At 35.5% G+C, this 17,289-nt stretch overlaps 2 long non-coding RNA genes across 2 annotated transcripts; both read left to right on the forward strand.

Annotated features, from left to right (window-relative positions):
• Positions 1 to 442: 442 nt before the first annotated feature.
• LOC141621185 (uncharacterized) lies at positions 443 to 3,056 on the forward strand. The gene is made up of 3 exons (XR_012532137.1): positions 443 to 553; positions 652 to 761; positions 2,522 to 3,056. It is a non-coding gene; the product is annotated as an uncharacterized LOC141621185 (long non-coding RNA).
• Positions 3,057 to 6,432: 3,376 nt separating this feature from the next.
• On the forward strand, positions 6,433 to 8,573 carry LOC141621186 (uncharacterized). Its single transcript, XR_012532138.1, has 3 exons — positions 6,433 to 6,556; positions 6,655 to 6,764; positions 8,520 to 8,573. It is a non-coding gene; the product is annotated as an uncharacterized LOC141621186 (long non-coding RNA).
• The last annotated feature ends 8,716 nt before the right edge of the window (positions 8,574 to 17,289 follow it).

Here is a 17,289-nt window from a genome sequence, read left to right on the forward strand (position 1 = left end):
TTTGATATTTAAGGTAATTAAAGTAAAAATAATTCAAAGAAATATAATTTTATTATATTTTGAAGAAAAGTATTTATTTTGATAGTTTTGAAATGTTTAAAAATAGTTTAAACCGTGTAAAATCTTTTATTTCGAAATAAGGGCGTATCGGGGGGAAAATGACAATTCGTTTGAACGTTGGGTAAACGAAATTGGAAATGGGTCGTATGAATACTCAATTTTATTGTAATCTCGTGTTTAAAAACTTTGGACTTGACGGAATTTGCATTTGACTTACGGATTTAATTATTATTGAAACAAGTCAAACCCGACTCGTAAAAATCCCGACTAAAAATCCCGCACTTCCTTTTCCTCCTTTCCTTCTCCCTTACACGGCTTCCCCCTCCCTTTTCTTTCTTTTTTCTGGTTTTCCTCTACATTCATCTTCTACTTGTTAAAAAAAAACACCATTTTTGGTAAAATCAAGCTCAAATTCACCATATCTTACTCGTTTCTAGTCCGTTTTTCGCATAATTTACCTTTCCGGAATCCTCTCGTCGCGATCTACAACTTGGTACAATTTAATTTCAGTTTTCTTGAAGTTGTTTTAAGACCAAATTTCGGTATTTTCGGTTTTATATGCTTATTATTGTGTTTTAATTGTTTATTTAGGTGAAGGATTGGAAGACGAGTTCGGGGACTCGTATATTGTAGAGGATAGCGGCTAGTTGTGGTTAGGGTTTCGGTTTTGAGGTGCTAATTGCTCTTTTTTCTAGCTTAAGGTAACATATTTCGAGTTACTCGACGAAAGATCGTCACATGTGTGTTGTTTTTGTATGTTTTATGATTTTTTGTTTATGTAGTAATTTTCACATGTTTAAAATGGTTGCATGCATGTCAATTGTTAGATTAAATTATCATAATAGTATGGAAATGATATGGGAACGATTAGATAATGCTTAAAACGGGTTAAAATGAAGAAAAACGGTAAAAAAAGAGGATGTTAGGGTGGCGGCAGCCGGCCGGGCAGGCAGTGGCGGCAGCCCACGGCTAGCCCACGGTTGGCCCGGGTCGGTCCGTTGCTTGTTTCGCGGTTTTCCATGCTTTGGCCGTCATTTTAGGTTCATCAAGGATATAATTAGAATGAGTATACATGGTTAAACTTGTTAAGGGAATCATAAAAGTAGCTAAAAGTTATGCTAATGGTAGAAAAATTATGTTATATCGACAATTATCACATGTTAGGATAATTTACAAAATGAAATGGTAATTAATAGGCTCAAAATGAATTTTATAGTGATAATTGTAATGTTTTGTTGATTGTGCCGAAAACTGAGCCTTAGTCCCTTTGACTGATGTGATGTCAGTTAATTGAGTGATTGGTCAGCCGCAATTTGACCCGCACTGCCGCAGGTGGGGTTGCGGGTAAAAATTCGGTTGAATGATTTAGATAATCGGCCTTTTTCTTGTTTTAGGCCATTTATTATATCTCTATTTCACATGTGTAGTTAGTTGAATTTAAATAGCTTCTTATTTAGTTAGTTGAATTTAAATAGCTTCTTATTTTGTAGTAATGGCCCTAGTTTCCCCTAAAGCCTTAAATATTGTTAGAATTGCTAGGATTGGAAATTAGTATTGAGTACTTATTGAGGAACTGTTGGATTGTATGCTGTATATAGCCTTTCACATGATAGAATATTAGATTTTATGTTGGTAAGTAGGACTTTTTGCCCTCTTATGGTTAAGTGGGTGTCTTAAATGACTTGTGTGGTGAGTCTTGTGTGGTGTGGGCTAAAGTATTCAAGCTGGGACTAGCTGGGACTAGGTCCTAGGTGAGTATTTCGGCCTTCATCATAGATAGGTCTTTATAGTCTCTGACGAGTATATGTTCACTGCTTGATAGCCTTTGTGTTCCTGACTAGTGGATTTATATCCAAGTTGGGGCATGACCTCAGGTACTTATTTTGATAGTATGGGGTCAGCTTAAGTACTAGCCAACCCTTCGGTGGTGTCCTTAGGGTACTCACTTCACTTTGTTTTAAAAAAAAAGTTGTGGGTCTTGGGTGCGGTGGTGTGTATCCGCATGTCTAGGTCTGCGCAGATTTTAGGCTAGGGTTGTGTTGTCTCTTGGCCATGTTTTCTTAATAGTAACCGCTGAGCCAAGATACCGGTTCGATTACCTTCCCTACCTCGTGGTATAGACTCGAGTTACAAAGTGACTATTGACGGTGCTAAGAACTTATGCTTGTCTTTGATATATTGCCCTTTCTTGTTTGATGATTCTATGAATCATAGAAGGTGAGATGCAAGCTGGCTATGGTTGATAGAGTTTGGATTACAATTTGTTAAATGTTTCACATGTTAGTTTAGTCTGGTCAGTTTAGGGCTCATATGTTAGAATGATTGATAATTGAATTCTTTATCATCTTGTTCACATGTTTTACTATATGTACATTAATTTTGACGATTCGTGGATGAGAGGACTCGAAGTTACTCCCCACTGAATTGTGGCTTTCGTGTTTGTATAAAATGCGATTGACAGGTTGTTGATGCTAGTTGGGGTCACAGACGAGCTAGTGAGCAAGGAACCTTGGACCTAGTTTGGCTTTCTTTTGTAGAAACCTTTTATCTTTTGGTTATGTATATAACCTTTTAACTTTTGGTATTTTGTATATAATTTGAAGGGACATATGTCTCCCTTTTCCATTTTGGGTTTGTATCACTATATTTCCGCGTCTTAAGTTATGTATGTAAATTAGCTTATCAGTTGTTGCAGGGTTTTTGACACTCTTCTTGAGTTGGATTAGTTGTGAATGGTTTAGGAAGAAAAAGTTTTGAAATTGCAGGTTTTTGGACTAGTTGAACCATTTACAAACATATCCTACCAGTTTTTCTGTAGAATTTACGTATTTAATTAAGGCTAGAATTAAGGGTGTCACAGTTGGTATCAGAGCCTATTGCTCCCGACGCACGTTTGTGCACCCCACTTAGAATCACTTGACCTTTAAATAATAAACTTGAGAGAAGGGTAGGATGGGTAGAATTAGGATTTTATGTGGTAGTCTGTTTGTGATTGCTAATTGTTAGGTACTAATTAATTTTCTTCTTTGAAAGATGGCTCTCCAATAAATGTAGATAATGCAATTTTACCTTAGTCTTCCAATCTCGTTGTTTATTAGTCTTTCAAATTCCTCTTCTCTTGCCTTGGTAACTACCTTTCAATTCTTTCTACCGATTCATCTTAGGTTCGTTTTCTTCTTATAATAAAGTTCATGTGGACACCTTCCTTTTATTCCGCAGGATAGTTCCCTTGTTCAAGAGAACCCGGTTTTGAGAGAATGTATCATTGGAGGGCGTGAACGAGTTGAGAAATTGATTGGTTAAGGTTTGAGTTGTATAGGAGAATATAACTTGGGATCCTTTGGTTAGTCTTGTTAGTTGTACTTAATATGAGAGCCTAGTGAGTTGAGAAACACCTTGGGATTTAGTTCTATTGAGAGCTTGTTTGTTATAGATGTTTGAGCATGGTTACTACCATAGCACATAAGATGGAATGAACCTGAAATACTTCATTTGAGAGTCTCAATGTTTCTTGTGGAAAAATTAAGGAATGATAGTTAGCTCTAATCCTTGTAGGCCTTGAAAGGAATACAATAGGACATTGATGTTGCTTAATGGATTGGTATTGTACTTTGGAATTAGTTAGTTTGTTAAACCTTTTGAGTTGACCAAATCTAGTATAGAGTAGCCCTTGTTGACCTTTCGAAATTTGAGAACACATAACATGGTTGACCTTATTAATCATATCTGGATTTGGGAATTTTGGTGGAATATTGTTCGATGTAGTTCGTGAGTTCAAGGATGTGAGTCCAATTTATGGTATCGGAGACTAGAAGTATTAAGTGGTGAGATGATAGAGTAGACAAGCTATGGTACTTGGGGATGACATAGTAAGTGAAGTTCAATGACGAGAATTGTAAAGGAGATATTTTGGGAACATGGGTTGTAATAAATGAATTTGTGTGGTGAATTGATTTTGGCTCTTAGAACCAATTGAGTTGAGGAATATCTACCATTGGAGTCCTTGTTAGTCTTATAATTTGGTAGACTTTTGGGGCTTTGTTGAGCACCTTAGTGGTGTAACCTTATCATATCGATCATAAGCTTTGATGAGTGTTTGGTAAGCGGTAACCCTTTCATTGTGCCGCTTCTATTCTCCTTTCCTTCTCTTTAGCATTTGTTGAACCCTGTTTTTATGCCAAAGTTTATGTATCTTCTTCTTGCCCTAGATATCTTCTTAACTCGAATACCTCTTATTTTTGTCAACCGTCATCTTTACGGTCTGACTCCTTAGTTTCCTAACTTGTCAGATGCATGCACCCTTCAGAAATGTTTTACTGTTTCTCTATTCCTTCATCACTCCTTTTCTCCTTAGTATAGCTGGTACCTTGTTGACCATGTTTACAGAATTAGTGAGATGTGACTTGAGGATATAGGATTGACTAAGTAGTCGAGTTTGTGATTGGCTTCCATAATCACTTTGAAGATGAGGGTTTGATAATGTATATGTTACCGTGTGAGAAATGTTAAAGGTGGGATTATTAGTTGGTCTTAGTGAGCGATATTGATTACTATTGAGGTAATGGTATGGTTGACACCAATTGTTAGGTTAAAGACCATAGTTTCACTTATGGTTTTAAGAACTGGGATGTGATAAAGTGTTGTTACAATTAAGACCTTGTCCCTTGGGAATTTAATGGTAAGTAAGTTTTAGGATGTCAAATTTGAAAGAATATTCCTTGAGATGTTGATGACCATAATGGTTTGGTGATATGATTTGGTATTTTAGTTGACTCTTGAGAGTTCTTGAGTTGAGAGGGACTTAGTATTGAGAAGAATTTGTTAATCCTATAGTTCTATAGACCTTGAGGTCGCATTGAGTACTTGAGATGTTGGGACGTTGTTGTAGCTGAGTGTAGCTGAGTATAGTTCCGCTTTTGGCAATCCTTAATAAATAAAAGGATAAAGGAACGTGAGATCCTATTGATTTTTCGGATTTTGGGATTGGTATGTTACTACCTTGTTTTGAAATGAAAACCTTGTAGAATTTTTGAGGAACCCATAGTTGACACTAGTTGGATACGAATATAACTTTGTTGGAAGCCTTAACCTTAGGCTTATGAAAGTTGTTTTGGAATGTTATTGTAAATTTGGACCTTATATTGAATCCGTTGAGGAATCTTTCTATTGGAATTGGAATATTGTAGAAGATAGGATTGTCTCAAGGATTAGCTTATGCATAGACTTGTCGATGAGTGGTTCAGATGACTCTTTGGATTAGTGTGGCCTCTGATTGTTGCCCTGTTGATGTTCGGAGGACCTAGTAAGATGACTCTGTGGTTGGAAAATTGAGTGAACCTTTCTCGATGTAACGATCTTCCTAATTCCGATCTCTGACAATTGTCATTCTTGCTATCCTGGCTTGTTCCGTTGTGTTCGCCTCTATGAAACTCATTTGACCTTTTTCTATAACATTCGAAAATGATTTCTCACTCTCTTTCAACCCTAGTGTTCAATTGGATACCTAAACTATTTCTCGTTTTGTGTGTAATGATTCCTTTTCTTACTTTTTTTTCCGAGTTACTAAGCCTTAGTTAATCATAATTTAGTAAGATATCGTTCTTACTATAGAATTTTAAACTGAAATTTTGAAAATACTTTTATGATTTTCAATGGTTTTAACATTAGTGAATGTTGAATCTCGTTGTTGGTGACGTCCCAATAATGGGTTTTCTCATTTATTGGTGTAGAAATATTTTTATATCTTGATATGAATATGGATGTTCTTGTCTGATCAACAAGAGTATCACCGTTTCATTGAAAGGATACCTATATTTTCTTATAACTATAATTTCTTCTTCTAAGTTTCGAGGACGAAACTTTTTAAAAGGAGGGGTGATTGTAACGCCCCGTAAATTTCGGACCGTTAATATATTTCGGAAATAATTTATTAATCAAATAAAATTTGATATTTAAGGTAATTAAAGTAAAAATAATTCAAAGAAATATAATTTTATTATATTTTGAAGAAAAGTATTTATTTTGATAGTTTTGAAATGTTTAAAAATAGTTTAAACCGTGTAAAATCTTTTATTTCGAAATAAGGGCGTATCGGGGGGAAAATGACAATTCGTTTGAACGTTGGGTAAACGAAATTGGAAATGGGTCGTATGAATACTCAATTTTATTGTAATCTCGTGTTTAAAAACTTTGGACTTGACGGAATTTGCATTTGACTTACGGATTTAATTATTATTGAAACAAGTCAAACCCGACTCGTAAAAATCCCGACTAAAAATCCCGCACTTCCTTTTCCTCCTTTCCTTCTCCCTTACACGGCTTCCCCCTCCCTTTTCTTTTTTTTTTCTGGTTTTCCTCTACATTCATCTTCTACTTGTTAAAAAAAAACACCATTTTTGGTAAAATCAAGCTCAAATTCACCATATCTTACTCGTTTCTAGTCCGTTTTTCGCATAATTTACCTTTCCGGAATCCTCTCGTCGCGATCTACAACTTGGTACAATTTAATTTCAGTTTTCTTGAAGTTGTTTTAAGACCAAATTTCGGTATTTTCGGTTTTATATGCTTATTATTGTGTTTTAATTGTTTATTTAGGTGAAGGATTGGAAGACGAGTTCGGGGACTCGTATATTGTAGAGGATAGCGGCTAGTTGTGGTTAGGGTTTCGGTTTTGAGGTGCTAATTGCTCTTTTTTCTAGCTTAAGGTAACATATTTCGAGTTACTCGACGAAAGATCGTCACATGTGTGTTGTTTTTGTATGTTTTATGATTTTTTGTTTATGTAGTAATTTTCACATGTTTAAAATGGTTGCATGCATGTCAATTGTTAGATTAAATTATCATAATAGTATGGAAATGATATGGGAACGATTAGATAATGCTTAAAACGGGTTAAAATGAAGAAAAACGGTAAAAAAAGAGGATGTTAGGGTGGCGAAGAAATGGTCGGGAGCCGTGGTGCCCACGGCTAGCCACGGTTGGCCGGGTCGGTCCGTTGCTTGTTTCGCGGTTTTCCATGCTTTGTCCGTCATTTTAGGTTCATCAAGGATATAATTAGAATGAGTATACATGGTTAAACTTGTTAAGGGAATCATAAAAGTAGCTAAAATTTATGCTAATGGTAGAAAAATTATGTTATATCGACAATTATCACATGTTAGGATAATTTACAAAATGAAATGGTAATTAATAGGCTCAAAATGAATTTTATAGTGATAATTGTAATGTTTTGTTGATTGTGCCGAAAACTGAGCCTTAGTCCCTTTGACTGATGCGATGTCAGTTAATTGAGTGATTGGTCAGCCGCAATTTGACCCGTACCTGTCGCAGGGCTGGGGTTGCGGGTAAAAATTCGGTTGAATGATTTAGATAATCGGCCTTTTTCTTGTTTTAGGCCATTTATTATATCTCTATTTCACATGTGTAGTTAGTTGAATTTAAATAGCTTCTTATTTAGTTAGTTGAATTTAAATAGCTTCTTGTTTTGTAGTAATGGCCCTAGTTTCCCCTAAAGCCTTAAATATTGTTAGAATTGCTAGGATTGGAAATTAGTATTGAGTACTTATTGAGGAACTGTTGGATTGTATGCTGTATATAGCCTTTCACATGATAGAATATTAGATTTTATGTTGGTAAGTAGGACTTTTTGCCCTCTTATGGTTAAGTGGGTGTCTTAAATGACTTGTGTGGTGAGTCTTGTGTGGTGTGGGCTAAAGTATTCAAGCTGGGACTAGCTGGGACTAGGTCCTAGGTGAGTATTTCGGCCTTCATCATAGATAGGTCTTTATAGTCTCTGACGAGTATATGTTCACTGCTTGATAGCCTTTGTGTTCCTGACTAGTGGATTTATATCCAAGTTGGGGCATGACCTCAGGTACTTATTTTGATAGTATGGGGTCAGCTTAAGTACTAGCTAACCCTTCGGTGGTGTCCTTAGGGTACTCACTTCACTTTGTTTTAAAAAAAAGTTGTGGGTCTTGGGTGCGGTGGTGTGTATCCGCATGTCTAGGTCTGCGCAGATTTTAGGCTAGGGTTGTGTTGTCTCTTGGCCATGTTTTCTTAATAGTAACCGCTGAGCCAAGATACCGGTTCGATTACCTTCCCTACCTCGTGGTATAGACTCGAGTTACAAAGTGACTATTGACGGTGCTAAGAACTTATGCCTGTCTTTGATATATTGCCCTTTCTTGTTTGATGATTCTATGAATCATAGAAGGTGAGATGCAAGCTGGCTATGGTTGATAGAGTTTGGATTACAATTTGTTAAATGTTTCACATGTTAGTTTAGTCTGGTCAGTTTAGGGCTCATATGTTAGAATGATTGATAATTGAATTCTTTATCATCTTGTTCACATGTTTTACTATATGTACATTAATTTTGACGATTCGTGGCTGGGAGGACTCGAAGTTACTCCCCACTGAATTGTGGCTTTCGTGTTTGTATAAAATGCGATTGACAGGTTGTTGATGCTAGTTGGGGTCACAGACGAGCTAGTGAGCAAGGAACCTTGGACCTAGTTTGGCTTTCTTTTGTAGAAACCTTTTATCTTTTGGTATGTATATAACCTTTTAACTTTTGGTATTTTGTATATAATTTGAAGGGACATATGTCTCCCTTTTCCATTTTGGGTTTGTATCACTATATTTCCGCGTCTTAAGTTATGTATGTAAATTAGCTTATCAGTTGTTGCAGGGTTTTTGACACTCTTCTTGAGTTGGATTAGTTGTGAATGGTTTAGGAAGAAAAAGTTTTGAAATTGTAGGTTTTTGGACTAGTTGAACCATTTACAAACATATCCTACCAGTTTTTCTGTAGAATTTACGTATTTAATTAAGGCTAGAATTAAGGGTGTCACACCACTCCTTCTTCAGGTAAGGTCAACACCGGAGCGGTAGTCAACCTCTTTTTCAATTCCTGGAAGGCATTTTCACACTCTTCAGACCACACAAACTTAGACTCTTTCTTCAGCAACTGAGTCATCGGCCTAGAAATCTTTGAAAAATCCTTCACAAATCGTCGATAGTAACCCGCTAAGCCAAGGAAACTACGGATTTCAGAAACATTGGTTGGACTTTTCCAATCAACAACGGCTTCAATTTTGGCAGGATCTACCATAACACCCTCTTTTGAAATGACGTGTCCAAGGAATGTCACTTTAGGTAACCAGAACTCACATTTAGAGAATTTAGCATACCATTTTTTACGGCGCAAAATCTCTAAAATAACACGAAGGTGTTGGACATGTTCTTCTTCAGATTTAGAATAGATCAAGATGTCATCAATGAACACCACAACGAATTTGTCAAGGTGTTCTCTGAAAGTACGGTTCATCTGATCCATGAATACTGCTGGAGCATTGGTCAAATCGAATGGCATCACCGTAAACTCGAAATGACCATATCTCGTACTGAAAGCAGTTTTAGGAATGTCAACTTCTGGGACTGGAATTTGATGATAGCCCGAACGAAGATCAATTTTAGAAAAAGTAGAAGCACCACGGAGCTGATCGAAAAGATCATCAATTCTAGGAAGAGGATATTTATTCTTGATAGTAACTCGGTTAAGTTCACGATAATCTATGCATAATCGCATAGATCCATCCTTCTTTCTTACAAAGAGGACAGGAGCACCCCAAGGTGAAGAGCTAGGTTGAATAAAACCTTTGGCAATCAAATCATCCATTGAGCCTTCACTCTTTCATTTCAGACTTTGTGCCACCTATAAGGAGCTTTAACAATAGGGCGGTACTGTGAATAAGATCAATAGCAAATTCAACTTCCCTTTCGGGAGGAATTCTGTAGCTCATCGGGAAAAACATCGGGAAATTCACATACTACTGGAATGTTCTCTTTAGGAGGCAGAGAAGAAGAATCAGAAGTAGTCACCATACACAAGAAGGCTTGATGACCCTTTTTCATTGCATTGATAAACTTCATAGCAGAAATTAATTTAGTACCGGTTTGTCTTTTAACCATTTGATAAGACACACGGTGACCTGAAGGGCTTGTAAGAATTATTTTCTGATCTCGACATTCAAATCGAGCATGATAAGTATGTAACCAATCCATGCCCAAAATGACATCAAATTCTTCAAGCGGAAATTGGAAAAGATTTGCTGGAAATATAGATCCCGCAATAGAAATAGGGACTTCCGGATAGATTTTTGAGCAGGAAAAGACATCACCAGAGGGTAAGGATATAGATGTGCTTTCTTCTTGTGAGGATTCAAGTGATAATTTATTGGAGAGTTTTATTGAAATAAAAGATAAAGAGGCACCCGTATCAAATAGTACCAAAAAGGAACATCAAAAATAGAAAATGTACCAAAAGAATGATATCGGGTGTGCCTCGAAACCTTACCGCTCGGCTCATGACAAAGATCCGACCCTTCGGCCTCACCGCCTCACCGGGGCGATAGGAGCGAGGGAGCCGTCACCTTCCTCTCCGGGCAAACATTGGCCTTGTGGCCCGGTTTATTACAAGAAAAGCATATAATAGGATCAACGAAGCATTTACAGGTGTGTCTTTGGTTTCAGCGATTATAGCACAGTCGGTCTCTAGTACCTTTATTATCATTAAAAGCTGAAGATTGACCACCCCGGTTAGCTTGAACATTAGAAACAAATCTTCTCTTGTTTGGGTCAGAGGGAGATGAGATGAACCTAGGTGAAGGAGTAAAGGGCCTAGAAGATGGATATAAAGGCCTCTTGCCAAGATTATAATTGGTTGCACGAGCTTCATTTTCAATGTCTTTCAATGAATTCTCGGCCCATAAAGCATCATTATAAATTGAAACAAAGCTAGTGGAATCCCGACGGACCATGCTTTTGATCTTAGGGGAGAGCTTTTCAAGATAAAAGAAAGCTTTTTCATTGTCATACTTCACCAATCTAGTTGCATAATGAGCCAACTCGTTGAATTTATCGGTGAAGGCCTGAACTGGAAGGCTTCCTTGCTTCAACTCCATGAATCCCTTCAACTTTTACTGTTTCAGCTCTTGAGGATAGAAACGGGCCTCCACTAACTCCTTGAAACGTACCCAGTCAAATCCTGGTTCAGCTGAAACGGTAGGCCCAGTCATGGACCACCATCGATCTGCTTCTCGTACTAGGAAATGAGAGGCTAGCTTCACTTTATGTTCCTCCTTAACATCATACAACGTGAAGCTTTTCTCCAACTCCCGAAACCACCCTGTAAGAGCAGCTGGATCAATCTCTCCACCATAAGTGGGAGTGTTGATTCGGGTTAACTGATTAGCCACCCAAGTATAGGTGCCTGGAGTACCCTCAGCAGGCGGAGGAGGAAGAGGAGCTTGTTGATTTTGTTGGTTTTGGAGAATTTGAGTAAGAACTAGTAAGATAGCATCATCAATGTCTCTTCTTGGCGGAGCCATCTTACAAAAGGGAAAAATTTAATTAGTACCTATCAATTAGCAATCACAAACAGACTACCACATAAAATCCTAATTCTACCCATCCTACCCTTCTCTCAAGTTTATTATTTAAAGGTCAAGTGATTTTTAAGTGGGATGCACAAACGTGCGTCGGGAGCAATAGGCTCTGATACCAACTGTGACACCCTTAAATCTAGCCTTAACTAATTACGTAAATTCTACAGAAAAACTGGTAGGATATGTTTGTAATTGGTTCAACTAGCCAAAAACCTGTAATTTCAAAAAAATTTCTAAACCAATCACAACATTTCCAACATTCCCAAGAGGCAGGTGCCAAAACCTGCAATGCTAACGAACTACTTTACATGCCATAGCTAAATAAGAAAATAGAATGATACAAACCAAAAATAGAAAAGGGAGACATATGTCCCTTCCAATTATATACAAGACCAAAAGTTAAAAGGTTTACTAATAGAATAGCCAAAACTAGGTCCAAGGTTCCTTGCTCACTAGCTCGTCTGTGACCCCAACAAAGCATCAACAACCTGTCAATCGCATTTTATACAAACACGAAAGCCACAATTCAGTGGGGAGTAACTTCGAGTCCTCCCAGCCACGAATCGTCAAAATTAATGTAACATGTAGTAAAACATGTAAACAAGATGATAATTAATCTAATTATCAATTATTCTAACATATGAGCCCTAAATTGACCAAACTAGACTATCATGTGAAACATATAACAAATTGTAATCCAAACTTTATCAATTGTAACCGGCTTACATCTCACCTATTACAATTCATAAAATCACCATACAAGAAAGGGCAATATATCAAAGACAGGCATAAGTTCTTAGTACGGTCAATAGTCACTTTGTAACTCGAGTCTATACCACGAGGTAGGGAAGGTAATCAAACCGGTATCTTGGCTCAACGGTTAATATTAATAAAACATGGCCAAGACACAACACAACCCTAGCTTAAAATCACATGGAGACCTAGACATGCGGATACACACCACCGCACCCAAGACCCACAATTTTTCTAAAACAAAGTGAGTACCCTAAGGAGTCCACCAAAGGGTTGGCTAGTACTTAAGCTGACCACTTACTAACAAAATAAGTAACGAGGTCATGCCCCAACTTGGATATAAATCCACTAGTCAGGAACACAAAGGCTATCAAGCAGTGAACATATACTCGCCAAAGACTATAAAGACCTATCTATGATGAAGGCCGAAATACTCACCTAGGACCTAGTCCCAGCCTAGTCCCACTTGAATACTTTAGCCCACACCACACAAGACTCACCACACAAGTCAAGTAAGACACCCACTTAACCATAAGAGGGCAAAGAGTCCTACTTACCAACATAAATTCTAACATTCTATCATGTGAAAGGCTATATAAATGTCTATTCAGCAAACAATCCAACAATATCCTCAATAAGTATTCAATACTAATTTCCAATTCTAACAATATTAACCATATTAAAGGTTTCGGGGAATCTAGGGCCGTTTTTACAATATAAGAAACTACTTAAATTCAACTAACTACACATGTGAAATAGAGATATAATAAATGGCCTAAAGCAAGAAAAAGGCCGATTATCTAATTCATTCAACCGAATTTTTACCCGCAACCCTGTACCGCGACAGTGCGGGTTAAATTACTACGACCAATCACTCAATTAATCGACATCGCATCGTCAAAGGGACTAAGGCTCGTTTTCGCACAATCATCAAAACATGGCAATTATTGCTATAAAATTTACCTTGAGCCTAATCATTACAATTTCATCTTATAAACTATCCTAACATGTGATAATTATCAATATAAGCTTAATTTTACCAACCTCATTATCTTTACTACTAACATTATTCATTTTAAGCCTTTTTATTACCATTTCATTTTATAACCTATACTAACATATGCTAACTACCAATATAAGAATAATTTCTACTACTAGTATGATTCAATTTAAAAGTATACTCATATGTGACTTATACAACTTTAACATTAATTAACCCGAAATGACCAATATTGTACGAAAAATCGCGAAACAAGCAACGGACCGACCCCGGCCAGCCATGGGCCAGCCGTGGGCCTGCCGGGCTGCTGCCGGGCCCGCTGCCGCCCCCCTACACCTCTCTTTTTTCCATTTTTGTTCAATAAAAGACCGTCTAAACACTAATTAATCGTTCCCAATTCAACTTTGTTAGCTAAAACTAACAAAAATACATGGATTAAACATGCATGCATCAAATTTAATCATGTGAAAATTATTACTCAAACAAAAATCATAAAACATCCAAAAACAACAAAGCATGTGACGATCTTTCGTCGAGTAACTCGAAATATGTTACCTTAAGCTAGAAAAAGAGCAATTAGCACCTTGAATACCAAACCCTAATATACACTAGCCGCTATCCTCCACAATATACGAGTCCCCAAACTCGTCCTCCAATTCTTCACCTAAATAAACCATAAAAACACAAAGATAAGTATATAAAACCGAAATTACCCAAAATTCGTCTTAAAACAACTTCAAGAAAATTGAAATTAAATTATACCAAGTTGCAGATCGCGACGAGAGGATTCCGGAAATGTAAATTTAGCGAAAATCCGATAAGAAATGAAGAAATTATGTCGATTTTGGCTTGATTTTTGTTGAAATGTGTTTGGTTTTGGGTTTTAGAGGATTGAAGATGACATAAGAACAAAAATCAGAAAAATAGAAAGAAAAGGGGAGGGGATGCCGCGGTAAGGGAGAGGAAAGGAAGGAGGGAGTCGGGTTTTTAGTCGGGATTTTACGAGTCGGGTTTGACTCGTTTCGATAATAATTAAAACCGTAGGTCAAACGCAAATTCCGTCAAGACCAAAGTTCTTAAACACGAGATTACAAGAAAATTGAGTATTCATACGACCCATTTCCAAATCCGTTTACCCAATGTTCAAAAGAATTGTCATTTTCCCCCCGATACGCCCTTATTTCGAAATAAAAAGTTTTACACGGTTTAAACTATTTTTAAACATCTCGAAACTATCAAAATAAATACTTTACCTCAAAATATAATAAAATTATATTTCTTTGAATTATTTTTACTTTAAATACATTATTATCAAATTTTATTTGATTACTAAATTATTTCCGAAATATATTAACGATCCGAAATTACGGGGCGTTACAGCTGCTACCAAATCTTCTAACCCAGTTGCAACTTCTAGATTCTGTAAATGAGTCACAGCAGTTGTAACAATATTACGGTCAACTAATGACAACCTTCTCTTTCCAATAAAGTACCCACTTTCCTATTATTCTATTCATTCCTTATCTTCCCCTTAATCTTTGTGCCCAAAAGAAAGGGGAAGATATAAGGAAATAGGAGGGAGTATATATTTTCTAAATTATACTCCCTCCATACCAGACAAATGGTAACGTGGTAAAAAATGGGAGTTTTAAGAAAAGAGGGTAAAAGCAGGGGTAAATAGGGAAAAAAATAGGTGGGGTATGTAATTGTGGATTGATAGGTGGGGTATGTAATGACATTTTGTGTAAATATAAAAAAGGTATAAGGATAACTGGGTAATTTTGTGGGCCAAATAAGGAATATTACCATTGGTGTGGTACGGCCGTATTAGGTAAGTGTTACCATTGGTCTGGTATGGAGGGAGTATTCAAGTGATATTTCCAATTTTTATATAAAAACTTTTCCATTTCATTTGACAACAAAATATTGTTAAAAAAATTATGAAAATAATATAATTAGATTCGTGATAAAAAAAATGCTATCATTAGAGTATAAATTTTATATTATTTGCACATGCTAAAGATAGTGTACCTCTTATTTCTTAATACATTATATGTTCCACATTGAAAAATAATGTAAGTGTGGAGAATATATTACGTATAAATAATAGAATTGTCCCACATCGAAAGATTAACAAAGTGGGTTAATCCTATGATTATAAATAGGAGGGCATCCTTGAATCTTATGTATTAACCCAAATCTTTTGAGTTTCTTAAGTATTGTCTTAAAGAGCTCTTAAAAGTTTGTATCATATCTCCACAATAAGATATAAAAAATAAAGTGGATATTTTTTAATTATTATAATATATATTTCTTATATTATATATCCAAGTCATGTTTATAATTTTTATATAAAAAAATTTTACATTTCATTTGATAAAAAACTATCGTAAAAAAATTATATAATTAGATTTCGGATAAAAAAATGAAATTATTAGAGTATAAATTTCATATCATTTGCACAAAAAAAAAGAAAAAAAAAAGTACGATTATTAATAAACAGTATAGGATGTCGAACTAGGTGAGAAAAAGAAGACGTGCTTCTTAGTATGTTATATGTCACGCATTGAAAAATAATGTAAGTGTGATGAACATACTATGTATAAATAGTAAAATTGTCCCACCTCGGAAAATTACTATAAGGTGGGGCCATCCAATTATAAATAATAGAATTATCTCACATCGAAAGATTAACATTAGGTGTGATGATCCAATGATTATATATATGAGTCATCCTTTGAACTTAAATATCAACCCAAAATCTTTTGACTCTATTAAGTATTGTCTTAAAGAGATCTTATATGTTACAATTGTCTTATATGTTACATTTGTTGTGCTCTAACAGTTAAATGATACAAGTGACCTTGATTTTCTTGATTCAATTATCTAAATATATTATATTTTAATCTAACAATCGAACACCGATAAGACTAACTAACAAATGTAACAATAAGTATGCATGATCTCCATAATTAATAAGTCTTAAAAGCGGTTAATATTGATTATTTACAGTTGGACCAACTCATTAAATATTAGTCAAACAATTAAGCGGACAACTGTTGAAGAAATCCAAGTATAGCAAAGAGTTCAGAGTTCAGCTACCATATTAGCTATAAGAATTGCCAACACACTCATAATAAAATGCTACAAAAACATTTTCCTAAAACATTCATAGGCCATAACAGCTTATGTAGTCTTAAGACCAAATTTATTTGTATTTTATTATCCACGATTTTTTATTTAAGACGGAATTATCCGTCTTCAATCTTTTTTTGTTAAAATATGTACTTAAATTAAAAGACTTACAAAAATAGTTCATACATCAGTTAAGGGAAAAAAATCCAAAGAACAAAACGTTATTAAATCGAGTTGGATGTCGAAATAGGTGCGAAAAAGATGATGTAATTCTTAGTATATTATATGTCACACATTGTAAAATAATAAGATGTGGTGAACATACTACGTATAAATAGTAGAATTGTCCCACATCGTAAAATTATCATAAGGTGTGGTCATCCTATTATAAATAGTAGAATTATCCCACATCGAAAGATTAACATAACGTGTGTTGATCCTATTATTATAAATAGTAGAGAATTGTCGCACATCGAAAGATTAACATAATGTGGGGTGATCCTATGATTATAATGAGTCATCCTTGGAACTTAAATATCAACCCAAAATCTTTTGAGTCTCTTAAATATTGTCTTAGATAGCTCTTATAAGAGTTTGTATTATTACCTCCACAATAGGGAAATTTATTTGTATTATTATACTTACAATTTTGGTGGTTTCACAATTATATAATTATATATTGTTATATCATCACCTTTTATACTCAAATTTAGACTTACAAAAAGAGTTCATACATCAGTTAAGGGAAAAAAATCCAAAGAACAAAACGTTATTAAATCGAGTTGGATGTCGAACTAGGTGCGAAAAGATGATGTAATTCTTAGTATATTATATGTCACACATTGTAAAATAATAAGATGTGGTGAACATAATACGTATAAATAGTAGAAT

This window comes from Silene latifolia, chromosome X (genome assembly GCF_048544455.1).
Source record: "Silene latifolia isolate original U9 population chromosome X, ASM4854445v1, whole genome shotgun sequence".
Taxonomy (NCBI): domain Eukaryota; kingdom Viridiplantae; phylum Streptophyta; class Magnoliopsida; order Caryophyllales; family Caryophyllaceae; genus Silene; species Silene latifolia.